Raw genomic sequence first — 14,370 nt, 5'->3', positions numbered from 1 at the left:
CAAGCACAGAATGTCAGCTATGATGATAAAGACTACATGTATTTTATGGGCAGATGGGAAAAAGCTGTCTGCAAGTGTGGAAACCAGTCAATCCACTTGGATATCTGTTCTTTGAAGGAAGAAAGCTATAGATGAACTGACCAATGCTGGAAGGAACATGAAAAATATTTTAGGAACATCAGGAATGCTCATTATTTTCAAGCAATCACTAGTCTGTAGCTAGAGAATAAATTTTGTTTGTCAGTAAGTGTAACATTTCAAAATGTGATTTGTTCTTCCTTTCCATCTGTATCCTCCAAGAGTAGTGTAATAACACATCCAGCTATAGGTACAGGTTGGATTTCACCAAGTAGTGGAAAAGAAGTATGTGGAGTATTGATGCCATAAGAAAGTTAAACACCTCAGATCGTCCTCCAAACTAGAGCAGGAGAAAGAAATGTGAATGTGACATAAAATTTAAACATAAAGAGAATAGATGTTACTCAGTGGCACCTTGAATACAAAAGGAATGTACAGAAACAAAGTCTTATCTTTTATGAAGTGATATTTGCTTCTCTAACTGTTGGTCTAGCAATATTCTGAAGGCTTTCCTCATAAGCAGACGTTCAAGTGAACTATATTATGTAGATATTTTACAGTAGGCTTGAATAAGTGGTCTACGTAATATAAATGCTTTACATTTCTTTGTATCATTATATACAAGGGCAACATTGTTTTTGAAAATGTTATGTGAAAAATGAAAAACAAATAAACCCCAAAGCAATATACTAGTGTGTGAGTTGTGTGTAAAGAAAGATGTGAGATATGAGATGGGACTTTGAGGGCGGCAGCACTTTCCTGGAGAGGTGTGATTTTTCCAGCGCTCTGCTGCAGAGGGACTTGTCCCCTGGAGGCACAGTCACCCCTGCTCTGTGGGGTTGCAGGATGAGCTCCATTCTTCAGCTGCTTCTCTCACCTTGTGACTGTGCCTGGTCACACCAAAGGAGGACTGTCCTGATGGGCCAAGCTCTGTTCCTGACTGCCACCATGTTCATGACTGTCCTTGCTCTGCAGTCCCCCAAGTTTTGGGCTCACTCTGGGCAGGTGGTACTGGGTGGTCTTTCTCTGCCTACCAGCTGTCTTTTGTTCACCTACTGGCTTCTGTGGGGAGACTTCTGGTTACAGACTGTCACTGTAGGGATGTGAATTTAGCATGTGCTCCCCAGGTGGGGGGATCTGTCTTGTTCAGCTTCCCAAAATGCTCCCCAAGATTTTTGTCTCCTTTTTTTCATTCGAAATTAGAGAACTCCATTTATCACTGTACTTTAGGTAGGTGTCAGAGACTGAAATGGTTAATGATTTATGCATTCCAGGAGTTTACAGGCTTTGACTTTTGCCCTAAAAAGGCAAGGAGATACCCCAGATGGACAGTTGAGCCCATACCCTCAGCGCTAAGCCCTAAAAAGGCAAGAAGATACCTCAGATGGGCTAAGCCCTAAAAAAGCAAGAAGATACCTCAGGTGGGAAATCGAGCCCATCCCTCCCTCCAGTGTTAAGCCCTAAAAAGGCAAACAACTCCTCATCCTTGTCTATCTGAAACAACTTCAAAGGCACACTCACAAAGAAGAGACTGATGTACTGTGGTCTTGGCATGACTTAGCATCCACGACAGAGGCTGCTCATGCAAGTAGTTCTTTTCAAGAAAAAAGTTCAGTTGACAATTATTTTCTTGTTTTATTCTTGTTTTATTTATTGATATCAGCTATCAATCTAAATAGGTAGCATAACTAGTGTTTGACCAGTGTAGCACATAAAAACCCCTAAATATAAATTGAAGAGCATCAAATAATTAGACCTGCTTGTTCCCAAACAAAGCCCTTAAATAAATGTGGGAACAAGTGGAAACAAGGATTGGACCTGCGCACAGAATTGATCTTAGCCAATTAAGACAAGAAGCTTACATTTTTTTATTCTAGTAGCTGGAGAGGGAAGATGTTCATGCAAGAGGGCAAGGACCATGTGAAATAGCATTGCCAGGAATAGTGCTTTAAGTAAGAGAACAGCTAATTAAAGGATTTTCGATTATTCTGATTGAAGTCTGCAAAGCAAGAGGCCCAGCAGAGCAAAACAAAGTAAGAAATAGGTCTTATATTTTGGAGCTAAGAACTCCCTGTCTACTCATAACATTGTAGCCACTAAAGATAGCCCAGGATGTGGTACCTCTCATCCAGCCTTCACGTGGCCAAAAGGAATACAGCTAGCTATTGATTCTTCCTCTCCAATCACTGTAGGAAGAGTTCTCTCTGGTGCCTAAAATAAGTTCTGCACCTCAGAACTTCCTGTCTTTTTCCACCAGTTTATGACAAAGTGAGAAGAAACCACCATGCATTACAGGAACGATTGGTTGTGGATAGCTGGATTTCAGGTTATCAGAGGCTATAAAAAGAAACAGACAAGCCCAGAGACACCCCTTCAGTAGTCAAAGCTGCTGGGCTTCCTTGGAAAATGACATTAATGCTGGCAGCTCACTATGCAGAGCAAGGACACAGGCTCATGCTAAATGAAAATACTGTAAGAGGCTAGGAGACAGGCACAAAGGTATATACAGTGGAATCCAACCAAGAGGCAGGCTGAAAATATGTGGCTGGTGCCTTGGAAAAACATTAGTGGCTCACAGACCATATGGTCATGAACTGCCAAAGTTTTTTTTTCCCTCTTTTACAGGAGGAAAAGAAAAGGCTGCTCTGTGTGTGTGGCTGAAGTACACAGAGCCCTGCTGGGACCAGAAGTAAGCCTGCTGTGTGACTGCAGATGAGCAGTGGGCTCTTGGGCATGCACAGGGTAGCAGGGGCTGCTACCCCTTCCACAGCACTCAGCCAGCTCAGTCCCCAAAGCAGGCAGCATCTGCTTGCTCCTTGCAGGCACTGCTGGGCCACAACAGATGATTGGAAAAAATTGCTGTATAAAAATGAAATATCATAAAATTCTGTCAGTGGACAAACACAGGCTATTGGTAAGAAAATCACTAAAATGTATATATATAAAATAAATTATTAGTCTGCTTTAGTGTGCTCATTGCACTGGAAATTGTAGTCTCTATCAGTCTGTATACTAGTATACACAATGTAAAGAGCTTAGTAAAGCAGATGAAATATAACACCAGTCAGTTTTCAAGAAGGACATGTCAATCTCTTCCTGAAATTCCTCAGCCAGGCACCTAATAATGAGGAAACTTTTAAAAACTCACATAGATCCAAGCTGGCTTGTTAGAACTTGGGAAATTCATCTATTACTGAATCTTTAACTGCAAAGTGTAGTTTGGCTTTTATAATTGTGTGTCCCTCCTACCAATTTTAGGTTTTTGCACCAGTCTTAATTGTCTCAGAATCTGACTATGACTTCAAGTGCTAATAGCAAACTCCTGTATAGCATGTTGAAAGTCTCACATTCCTGACAAGAGATGAAGGCCCTCTCTTTCTCACTGTTTTTACTGATTTGCCATCTCTTGAGTAGTGCCACAGGAACTTCACTTGTATGTACGTAAATTTCATAGAAATGCACATCTTGATTACTTTGTGGATAATGAGGCATTGCCAGTGTTTCTGTCCCATGAGTCTTGAATGGTACTATTTGTTTAAAGCTGTAGAAGTCCTGTTCTTCCTGAGTTATCAAGAATTCATTTATCCGTCTGCTAAATTCTGGGATAAATGAATCATCCTGTTTGTTTACTTTGGCTCCCAAATGTGCTTCGTCATAAGTGCTAAGGAGGCCAGGCTATGACTGGAAATAGCTGATTTTGTTTGTTTACTTGGAAAAAAACCCTCTGGAGTAATTTGTGGCTTTCAAGCTGGAGACAACACAGAGCGAAATAAATAAAAGGTATCATTACATGTACCCTCAATATGTTACTACCACTGTTTTTGCTTTGACTGGGCCTTACCTTCTCAAATCTTCAGCTGATTTGAGAACACTCCAGAGGAGACAGTGGGTGAGCCATGGTGTTTTCTTTGAGCTCATCATTACAATTCTGCTAGTCTGTGGATGCTGGAGACTAGGGCCTCCTTCTTATAGAATCATAGAACGGTTTAGGTCGGAAGAGGCCTTAAAGATCATCTAGTTCTAATCCCCCTGCAGGGACACTTTCACTTGAAGGTTGCTCAAAACCCCATCCAACCTGGCCTTGAACACTTTTAGGGATGGGGCGTCCCCAGCTTCTCTGGGTAACCTGTTGGATGCCTCACCATCCACCCAGTAAAGAATTTCTTCCTAACATCAAATTTAACCCTACTCTCTTTCCATATAAAGACATCCCCCTTGTCCTGTCACTACATGCCCTTGTAAAAAGTCACTCTTCAGCTTTTTTACAGGCCCCCTTCTTGTGAATAGAGAAGAGCTATCAGCTCAGTGAAGAAACACATGCCCTGCCTTTGATCACAGCTGATGGGCAGTTTATCAGCTGAATCTAAGCCAGTAAGCACAGTAGTGAAAGAACTGAGATTCACATCTCCACCTAAGAGTGGCAGAACTCTACGGCTGATTCCTCCTTGCTAGGAAAGAAAATATGAGCTTTATTATTATTATTATTATCATTATTATTACAATGTTAATGTGATGTCATTTAGGAAATATAGATTGCATGGGAGAACATAAACATGAGTGGAAGACTGTGGCTTCCCATGGGTAAAAATGTGAAGTGCTGCAAGGACATCTGGGGAATGGAGAACTTGGGCAAATAGGCAACATGAGCTTATCCTGTGCCTGGCCATGATAACTGCCCATTAGTTCATCCAAAGGGAGAATAAAAAAGCAAGGGTATGTAATTATTTCCACTAATGAAGGAGATGGGAATAAGAAATGCATAACCAAAATTAAGCCGGCCTCTAATCACTGCAGCAGTGAGGTCCTGAAAGAGCATGTCAGCAAGACTAATGTGTAGGAAAACAAATTCTTTTAAGCCTGGAGCGGGTACAGCTATGAAAATGATTTGACAGCAGGGGGTCTTCCTGCGCAGCTGAATCATGTCCTCTGGCTTTGTGTTCTTTAGTTCCATTGAATTATTTTTTTTTTTCTGGTCAACAGAATGACTCTGATTAATACTACTACAGAAGAAGAAAGAAAAATCCCTCAGGAAAGCCTTCTTAAGGTATTCAAAACTATTCCTTATCTGCAACGTCTTTGTGTTTGTCAGGGACGTTAACAACCAGTCCACTCAGCAGTACGTGCAGCTAACCTTCCTTGACCAGTAAATTCAAAGTTTCTTTGCTGCATCATTTGCAGGAAATAATTTAATGATCCAGCTTGTTGTCAAAGGATCGGCACAGCATTAGTAATCACCCATGGGTAGTTAGTTTAAGTGACTTCTTTGTCATTTCAAAGGAGCTTTGTGGCAGATCTAAGGATGAAATCTTATTCTCAAAGGCAACATTCACATCCCTAAAAAAATAGTCTTTTCTTTTACTCCAAACCCTGCTTCATCCATTACTAACTTTCAGATTTTACAGTGAATAAGAAAGGAATCCTCCCATGAACAACCCTCTCGTATGGTGCAGGACTGATTAATTTCCATGGTTTGGGCCATTGTGTGGTCTCCAAGGTGGAAAAAGCATATAAAGCATCATGTATTTAAAGAATTTGTCTTAATGTGTCTCAATCCTCAATTCTTAAATGACATAATTTTGGAAGACTTGATTTTGCAATCTTATTTGTGTTCTTCAAACACATTTTTTGTTTATGTTTTCCCTAAAATAGCTTTCTGTTTATTAAAAATTGCAGTGGTAAGCTGAATGTTAGTCTAGCCAGGCTTGGCTGGAGTCAAAGGGATGGATGATGTCAGTTAGAGAAATAGTACTGCAGTGTATAACAACATATTCATTGTGGGTGGACATGGAAAAGTACTGCTATTGAAAATTAGGGATTCCAGTGTTACTTCTACTGTTTGCCTCTTGTGTGACTACCTCTTCCACTGATCCTGACCCTTCCACCATTGTTTATAAGTCCCTGCCTCAGTCCACTTCTGACGAATCCAGTCTCAGTCTCCACCCTGACAGTTTTTGCCTCTCTCCTTCCTGTTTTCAGGCTAGTTGTCTCTTGTAATTTGACTATGAGGAAAAAAAATATGAAATTGTGTCATTTGTATCTCTGCACTGCTTTCCTGGCTTCATTTGTGTAGGAAAGCTTTTCCACAAACATCTGGCAGATGATGACTACCTAAACTGGAAAATAGCTCCTTGGTTTCCATAAGGATGTACTTTTCCTTCCTTGTCAGGGAACAAACCTACACTTTTTCTGGAAAGGAATAAGGTAATGATGAAGGCAACTGTGTTCTTGAGCTATTTTTTTTCAGAAACTATTAAGCACTTTGCATCTTAGCTTGCATCCTTCTACACTGCATATACAGCAGGTCTCTGCACATATAAAGAGGAGAGGTTGTATTTGGCTTTAAAATATATTCTGTCATGCACCTCTCAAGACAGAGGTCATCTGCTATTCTCCATTCTGGCTTGCACTAGGCCAACCAGACCTACAGAATGAAGTACCATATTTTTCTTTAAATGTGAATATTGTCTCCCTGAACTTACAGTGTATCTGAGATCTGCATATCCTGCACCTTGGTCTGTGGATCCAAGACAACAACAACTAAACTTCCTAATTTCTAGCATTTTCTAGTCCCCTAGGTCTAATTCTGCATGGCCTTAAAATCTCCTAAGTGCCTGCAGCTGGGTGCTGATATGTGCACAGAAGCACGGGTTTACAGAGTGATGTGCTGTTAGAGCTGTGCCGATATTCAGACTTCTGCAGGGAGATGTTTGGCACCAAGGGGCAGCCTGAAAAGCTGGGCTTAGTCATAGCCCTATGTCCCCCGGAAAAGACCAGATCTAAGCTGTTTTTTAGAGCAAGGAAGCTGAAACTCCACCCCGGGAGAGTGCCATGGTGTGCCAGGCTGCCCCAGGAGGGTAGGGACAGGGTGTGAGTGTCTGCTCCAGTGACTGGTGCGGTTTGCTGCTTCTGATGAGTGGCTAACATAGGAGGCAGGCACATCCCAGAGATCAGGGAGTGGAGCTCCCCAGCCCTGTCTGTCTCCCTTTCCCCTGTCTTGTTTCTGTCTGTTTCCTGTTTCCTGGAGTGCATCATGGCTCTTCCTCCCTGGAAAGTGGAGACTTTGGGAAGGATGAAGAAAACCCTTCTTAAGCCTCCTTTTCTAGTATTTCATGTGAAGTAACAAACTAATTGTGCCTAGTTCTATCTGTTAGCTTTTTGTGTTTGATGAATTCAGAGTATTTATTTATTTATAGCCATGGCTGTTGATCCTAATTCTCATCTGTGCAATTAATTTTGTATTTGACACTCTTTAGGTAGCACCTTATGCAACCTTGGTCCTCATTTACCTTAAAACCTTCCTTTTCACTGAGAGTGTCTGATGCTTTTGTCGGTTCTGTCAGCAGCTGGCAGCTCTTCAATACTCCTTTTTATTCCATAGCAAAGCCTGAGATTTCCTTCCCAATGTCTAATTGCATTCTTTTGGATCAAAGATTTTTCCAGTCTCCTGCCACTTGTAGTACTGATTTGCTTATGTTATTCCTGATACATAATAACACAATTAGAGAAAATGGAAGAAACGTGAGAAATATACTTAGTTTTAGTCAATTTCCTGCTCACAGGTTGTGGCAGAGAGAAAAATATGTTCCACATGACAAAAGTCTTTCAAAATCAATATTAAAAAAATCTGTAGTAGTTAATATCTACTTTAAAACAAAGATTTGATGTTCCATTACTTCAAATAAAATATATTCTCTCTGAATTTATTCTATTACATATATATACATGCTATAAAATGACTACAAATATATATATTTATATAAGATACAATTTATCCCTGTATCTTTATCTCATATTGTTTTTCACTTTATTCTGCAGTTTCTTATATCCTTTCTCTTCTTTTTTTCACAAAATACTGTAAGATATTTTATTACAATCTGGCCAGTTAATATTATAGTTAGATTATACTAGGATGCTGGTTTATATATGGGAGAGAATAGGAAAAGGAATATGAGAGGTTTTTGGCTGCACAGTCTAATTGTACATGATTCTTCTGAAGTCCAGAAAAAGGTGGAAGACAGACTACGTCAATGTTTTTATTTAAAAATACAAAATGGAATATAATAAGTCTCACAGTCAAGACAGAGTTAAGGATTTGCCAGTACTAGAGATCTGAACTTTTCAAATATCTATTGGGAAAGAAACGGAGGAGGACACAGATGATTCAGCAAGTTCTGGCAATGTGTTAGTGGCAACTTTTTATTGCAGAGGCAGAGGAAGTTAATAGATAAGTGACAGTAATTAAATCTGTTTGAAATTCAATTCAGACAGAGGTCAGACGGTAATGTGAGTTACAGGAGACTACAAAACAATGGCGTTCAAATAAAGGAAGGAAGCCCTGAATCAATGTAAGGCAGACAGGTAGGAGGATATCTTTGGAAGACATTTCAAAGAGCAACCAAGGAACAAGAACACATGTAAGAGACAAAAAGTTGATTAAAAACAAGATGCATTTGCCAAGAACAAAACATGCCTTATCACTTCTGTTTCCTCTTTCACAGGATAACTGGCTTAGTGTTAGAGAGGGAGCAGTAGTATGTCTCAGATTTAGTAAGGGGTTTGAGGAATGCCGTAAGTAAGCGTGGGAAATGTGGTGGAGATGATGGGAATGTAAAGGTTGATGCTCAGCTAGTTGAAAAACTTTACTCTTGGAGTAGTCAATAATGGATTTCTGTGAAATGAGGGATATTTCAAGGCAACTTTGCAAATTTAATTCCTGGAAATTGCTTGACTCTACCTACTCTATCATTTAGGTTGTCAGTGTTGGGGATAGGCTAAGGAATAGTTCCACGAATTTATAATTCAAATAGTGGTAGGAAAGAGTGGAAGCACTGGGAAGACAAACAGCAAAGGTCGAAGTGGGTGTGGTGGTATGTTAGGGTGATGGTACATAATGATAAATCCAAGAAAGAAAATACTAGGAAAAAGATTTAGTGACATTTGGGGAATTGATTTGGCAGTAGCAGCTCTGCAAGGCATATGGAAAATGAAGTCATCCAGAAATTGAGCTGGTCAATAATACAAAGCAGTTGCAACAAAGACAATTTGTATTGGCATGTAGTAAGGGGATTCTTCTGCATAAAACGCGAGAGGTATTTATTCTACTCTATCCTTATTGGGAAGGCCTTATCTGGCACTCAAACTTTACTGAGTTTCAAAATCACATTCTGAGAAAGATGCATATAGATTGGAGATAATCCAGACCAGAAATCCAAGAAGATTTTTTGAAAATATGATTTATCTAGAACAGATTTAAGCAACTGAGTTTGTTTAAATAAGAGAAGACTAAGGGAATACTGGTAATATGATAACAGACTTCCAAAATGGCAAGAAGATAGCAAACAGCTATTTTCCATGTTCACTGGATTAGGACAAGGAGTAATCTCTTCAGTTTTGCATGGAGAAATAAATATTTATGTACTGTACTAGGGAAACCTAGTTTTACACTAGGAAAACTCTACAGCTGAAGAAAGTTTTTTTAGTCTAAGGACAGAAATAGACTATGATGGGGGATTTGTGTGTTGTTCTTGGCTGGGATGGAGTTAATTTTCTTCATAGTAGCTAGTATGGGGCTGGACTTGTGACCATAACAGTGTTGTTAAAACAGGGCTGTTTTAGCTACTGCTGAACATTGCTTACACAGCATCAGGCTTTTTCTGCTCCTCATCCCATCCCATCAGTGAGGAGACTGGCATCTTGATTTAAAGACTAATATTGGGGTGGGAACTCCAATAAAATGAACTTCCTCCCCTTTTCATTCCCCACCAATATAGAAAGAGAAAATACGAGGAGTATAAGTGAAAAAATAGCAGTTTACTGACAAGGAAATAGCAGGAACCACAAAGATACAAAGGAAACAGCTTACCCACGAAAGATGGGAATTTATCGCCCCACATGGTCCCTCAGAAACAAAGGGGGAAAAAATGGCAGAGGGTCCTCCCCGCCAACCACTCCCCTCTGCCTAACTGAACAAAAGAAACAATGGGAAACAGGGGCAAAAGCGAAAACCTAGGAAAACTGTGTTGGTCTCAAGGAGTTGTACTATTAAACTGCCCACTCTACGTCATCCAGTCAAGTTCACTGTAGCAGTGCTGTTAGTCCAGGAACATTTGTTCTCTGCCACGTGTTGCCTCCACACTGCGTGTTGCCCTGCTTGGTTTGACTGGGCTGCGGGCAATGGCAATCCCGCAGTCCGGGCACTGCCAGGGATTCCCGGCAGTTCTTAGAGAGATGGTCCATCCAAAAATGTTGGAAAAGGGAATAAAATAGAAAAAAACCCCTTCCTGTAACTGTGAAAGCTGGGGATGCACAAGGAGTTGGGAGGGGACACAGACAGGAGACCTAGCCCCAGCTGACCAGAGAGTTATCCCATATCATATGGCAGCATGCTCAGCATGCTGTGGAAGGAAGAAGGAAGTGGGGGACATATTCAGCTACACTTCAAGGTACATCCCAGCTTTTACCTCCAAGCTCCTGTGCAAGGGTTTGCGGAGGTAGCAGTGTACCCAATGCATCAGTTTATGCTTCTCTCTGTAGTTCCAACAGCTTTATCAGAGTTTCTATGCACTACTTCTGAGTCAAACTTTTCTCTGTGTGCACCGAACTGGAGAAAACTTTGTTTCTTTTTTACCCCACTAATCCATTGGAGCTTTTCCTGGAACATGCTGGAAACATTCTTTAACAAGAAAAACTTAAATGAGCAAAAATCAGACTCCACCTGAAAGGGAGATTCGAGTCCCTTTCATCAGCCCAGATTTTCCCTTTACTTCCATCTAGGGACTAATATGTGGTTTAACCTCTTGACAGAAATGCCACGTCTGTTTTTGGTTCTCTGAGGTTGAGTTCCATTGTTGAATGTTTGAACTCAGTATGGTATAAAATCTGAGAGGTTTTCTTTGGAAGCCTTCAGTGACATTTACAAATAGCAGGATGCAAAATTCACCTTAACAGCTCTTCCGCATGCTGCCTTTTTAAGTCTCTGAACACAAATACACATTTTATATAAACATACAGTTCAGTTTTAGTTCAGGTTCACAGATCAACTACAATATAGCTATATAATTGACTTTGTGATTTTGCATTTCCAAAAGAACCTAAGAACATTTATTAAATATTTTCTTTCTTTCTAACTTCCACCCTATATTATTTGTTTTAACCAGGAAAACACTGCAGTTTCTTTACTTTAGTGTTTGATTTTTGGGTGATTTACACAATGTCTATTTTGACTGCAGGAATTTGGACGTCAGCAGGTAGGTAACAAACAAGTCAGGTTATTCACATTGACACTTGTATTGATCATGCAGTCTGTAAAAGTTGCTCAAGGCTTTTTTATTGAATTTGGGTTCTGATTGTCCTCTGGCAGTTTTGTAACCAATTTCAAAAAGCACATTTGCATTTTCAGTAACAGGTGCTGTAAAATCCTGATATACCCTGGAAGAAATTAAAAAGGAAATAAAAAAAGTATATTTGAAATTTATAGTTCAGAATTGCAAGGTCGGTGCCAATGTGCAGCTTTCTAATGGTTATTCATCATAGGAAAAATCAGTGCTAATCAGATCATTGCAGGAACTTTTCCTAATAAAGGTAATTGCAAAGCAAACTCCTTTAATAAAATTATTGCCCACATTTTCTTTTTAATTTATCATGTTTAGTCGATTTATGGGACTTTTACATGCCATAGTTGAAAATCAGCTGGAAGTAATTCAAGTTATGTTCTAGGGATAAAACCAATTACAATGTCATAAGGAAGAACTTCTCCTCCCCTTGCCTCCACCCTTCCAGGAGGGTCAAGCAATAATCCTGTGGTTATAAATCTGCAGATGGCACAAATCATGAGCTCCTGCCTGCATGTGGAGAGAAATGCTTTGTCTACAAGTGGCCCATTGGAATAAGTGGCTGCAAGAAGCTGTTCTGGAAAAGCCCTGTAATGGTAAAACAGGAGATGGGCCCTCCAGGAAGAGCAAAACCTTCTCCCATCTGCATACACTCTACCTGCACATCCTTGTTGAACATATCATAAATATAACAGCTACAAGTACATGGCTTGGCATCCAGACAGTTTGGATTACATAGGGATGAAATTCCTGTAAGGATTAGCCTAAGGCTGGGTGAAATTTGCTGTGATTAGCAACTGAGTGTGGTGTGATGGTGTCCTCACCAGCAGTCATGTAAAGAACAGGGTCTGAGAGCACAGAGCAGCTTTTGATTCAGCAATGCAGATGGCAGTGGAGTGTGCTTGGGGAAGAGCCCAGATTTTTCATCAAGTTTTCTCTTAAAAAGATAGACCTGTGACATAAGATTTCACTGAGAGAGATTGTTCAGTAATAATTTGGCTGAAGGCTAAATGTTCAGTGTGAATTTGGCCCGAAATTAGTTGGATCAAACCTGAAACACTCTCTCTTCATTTTGTATAGCTTGCCTGTATTCCTAATTGCACACAGCTGCCCTTTCAGTTCATACCTAGTCTGCTAATTGCTGCTGACCAAAATGTGCCTGTCATTCAAGCACATACCCCATCATAGCACAACTCAGAAGCTGTTGGGCTGTTTCTTTTCAGAAACTGTGCTTTTTGAAGGTGCTGAGACAGGGAGGTACCACCCTGACAACTTTGGCGGTAGCACCTAATTAAATATATGTGAGGACAAACTGTGCTAGACATGGTCAGGCAGAACAAAACGAGTCTTGTCCAAAAGCCAAACAGGATGTAGTGTCAATATGCTCTTAGTTGTATGATTTAGTTTCAGGTAGTCCTGCAAGGAGCAAAGAGTTGGACTCAGAGATCTTTATAGGTCCCTTCAAACTTGAGATAGTCTATTATCCTAAAAGTTTAGAAACCTATGCCCAAAGCTGTGAGACTGAAAAGAGGCACTGCCTGGAGGAAAGGAAGACAGGTTGGCAGCAGTACAATCACAGTATGAATACCTATAGGTGTTTGATTAGCCCCTAGCATCTTGTTTTTGTTTTGTTTTCTCAGTACTGTCCTAGCTTCAGCTCCACTTCTCTTCAAGTTGAGGACTTGGTGGGTATGTGAGCTCAGTGGATAACTTGAACACTTAAGTATAACAGTTAGGTCAGTAAAAACACTTAGTGAATAAGGACTGAGAACTGTGTCTTCCTGAAAACCAGTGGAAACATCTTCAGCACAGACTGTGAAGGTTTCTAGCTGAGCCTGAGATTCCAAAGGACAATTGTGGATTGTTTTTGTGGGCTGCAGCTTGCACAAAACCTAAATACACCAGTAATTGCAGTTAAGCAGTCTTGCTGCATTTTATTCTTGCTATATTAGTATGCCAAGCAGGATCAGGACTGTCTTCAGAGTATATGAAGCAAAAGTACTTCAGAGAATATGAAGCAAAAGAGGCACTGATTTGCCTTCATGCAGATATGCATATTTCTGTGGCTCTTCAAACTCATTTAAAACTCCAGTTTTTCTACAGTTTTCCATCAGCATCACCCTGTAAGTAACCAAACCTTTCCAATAACTTTATTCAGAAGCCAATCAGGTCTGTAAGTAGAAGAAGCTGTACGGAAGACATGCACGCTTCACTGGAACACATAGCACTTCCCTGTGCAAAGAGGAGCTGTGCAATGAGCCTGGCTTTCAAAAAAGGAGTAAAAAAGCAAGTAACACTTTGCGGGGGGGGGGAGGAGGGCGGGTGGCAGAATTCTCCTAAAGAGCACTTGGTTGTGTCAAGTGACAGCTCTTCCTTTAAATGACTGTTTCTGAGAATTATAAAGGAGCTCTGCTGATGCCTTTTCTAGTAAATCCATTTGCCCAGAACTCTTGCACAAAAGGCTCAGAACAAATAGGACTCATGCTGGATAACTGTGTGCTAATGCAGTTCTTGCATAGTAGGGGTCTAAAGGTTTGTCTAAATAATTAGCATATGCAATTAGCTACCGGAGAGCACATCTTGCTCCCAGTCACTAGTGGGACACGTGACTAGGTGCTGCAATAATCCTGAATGGAACACATGGTTTCCAAGGATGAATGATACTTGAGGCATACAACCAGGTACAATCCTATTCCCACTCAAATTAAGGACAAAGATTCCACTAACTTCAAAGTTCCTATCCTGTTGCATACGCACACTGAGAATTGCCCTGTTGGGAGATGACGAGTGTGAGTGGGATGTATGACAACATAACTGCAGAAAGGCAAGTCCGCACTTGACTTATGCTCCCATAAATGTGGGTTTGGCAACTTCCCACCTTTCCTTACCAACCCTTGAAATATTTAACTGTTAAGTTCCTAATACACGAAGATTGTAACTAAGTAAGAGAATGAAAGCTTTC

Source organism: Manacus vitellinus, unplaced genomic scaffold (assembly GCF_001715985.3).
Source record: "Manacus vitellinus isolate BGI_N305 unplaced genomic scaffold, ASM171598v3 scaffold_7_pilon, whole genome shotgun sequence".
Classification (NCBI taxonomy): Eukaryota; Metazoa; Chordata; class Aves; order Passeriformes; family Pipridae; genus Manacus; species Manacus vitellinus.
This window is presented reverse-complemented; position numbering follows the sequence as displayed.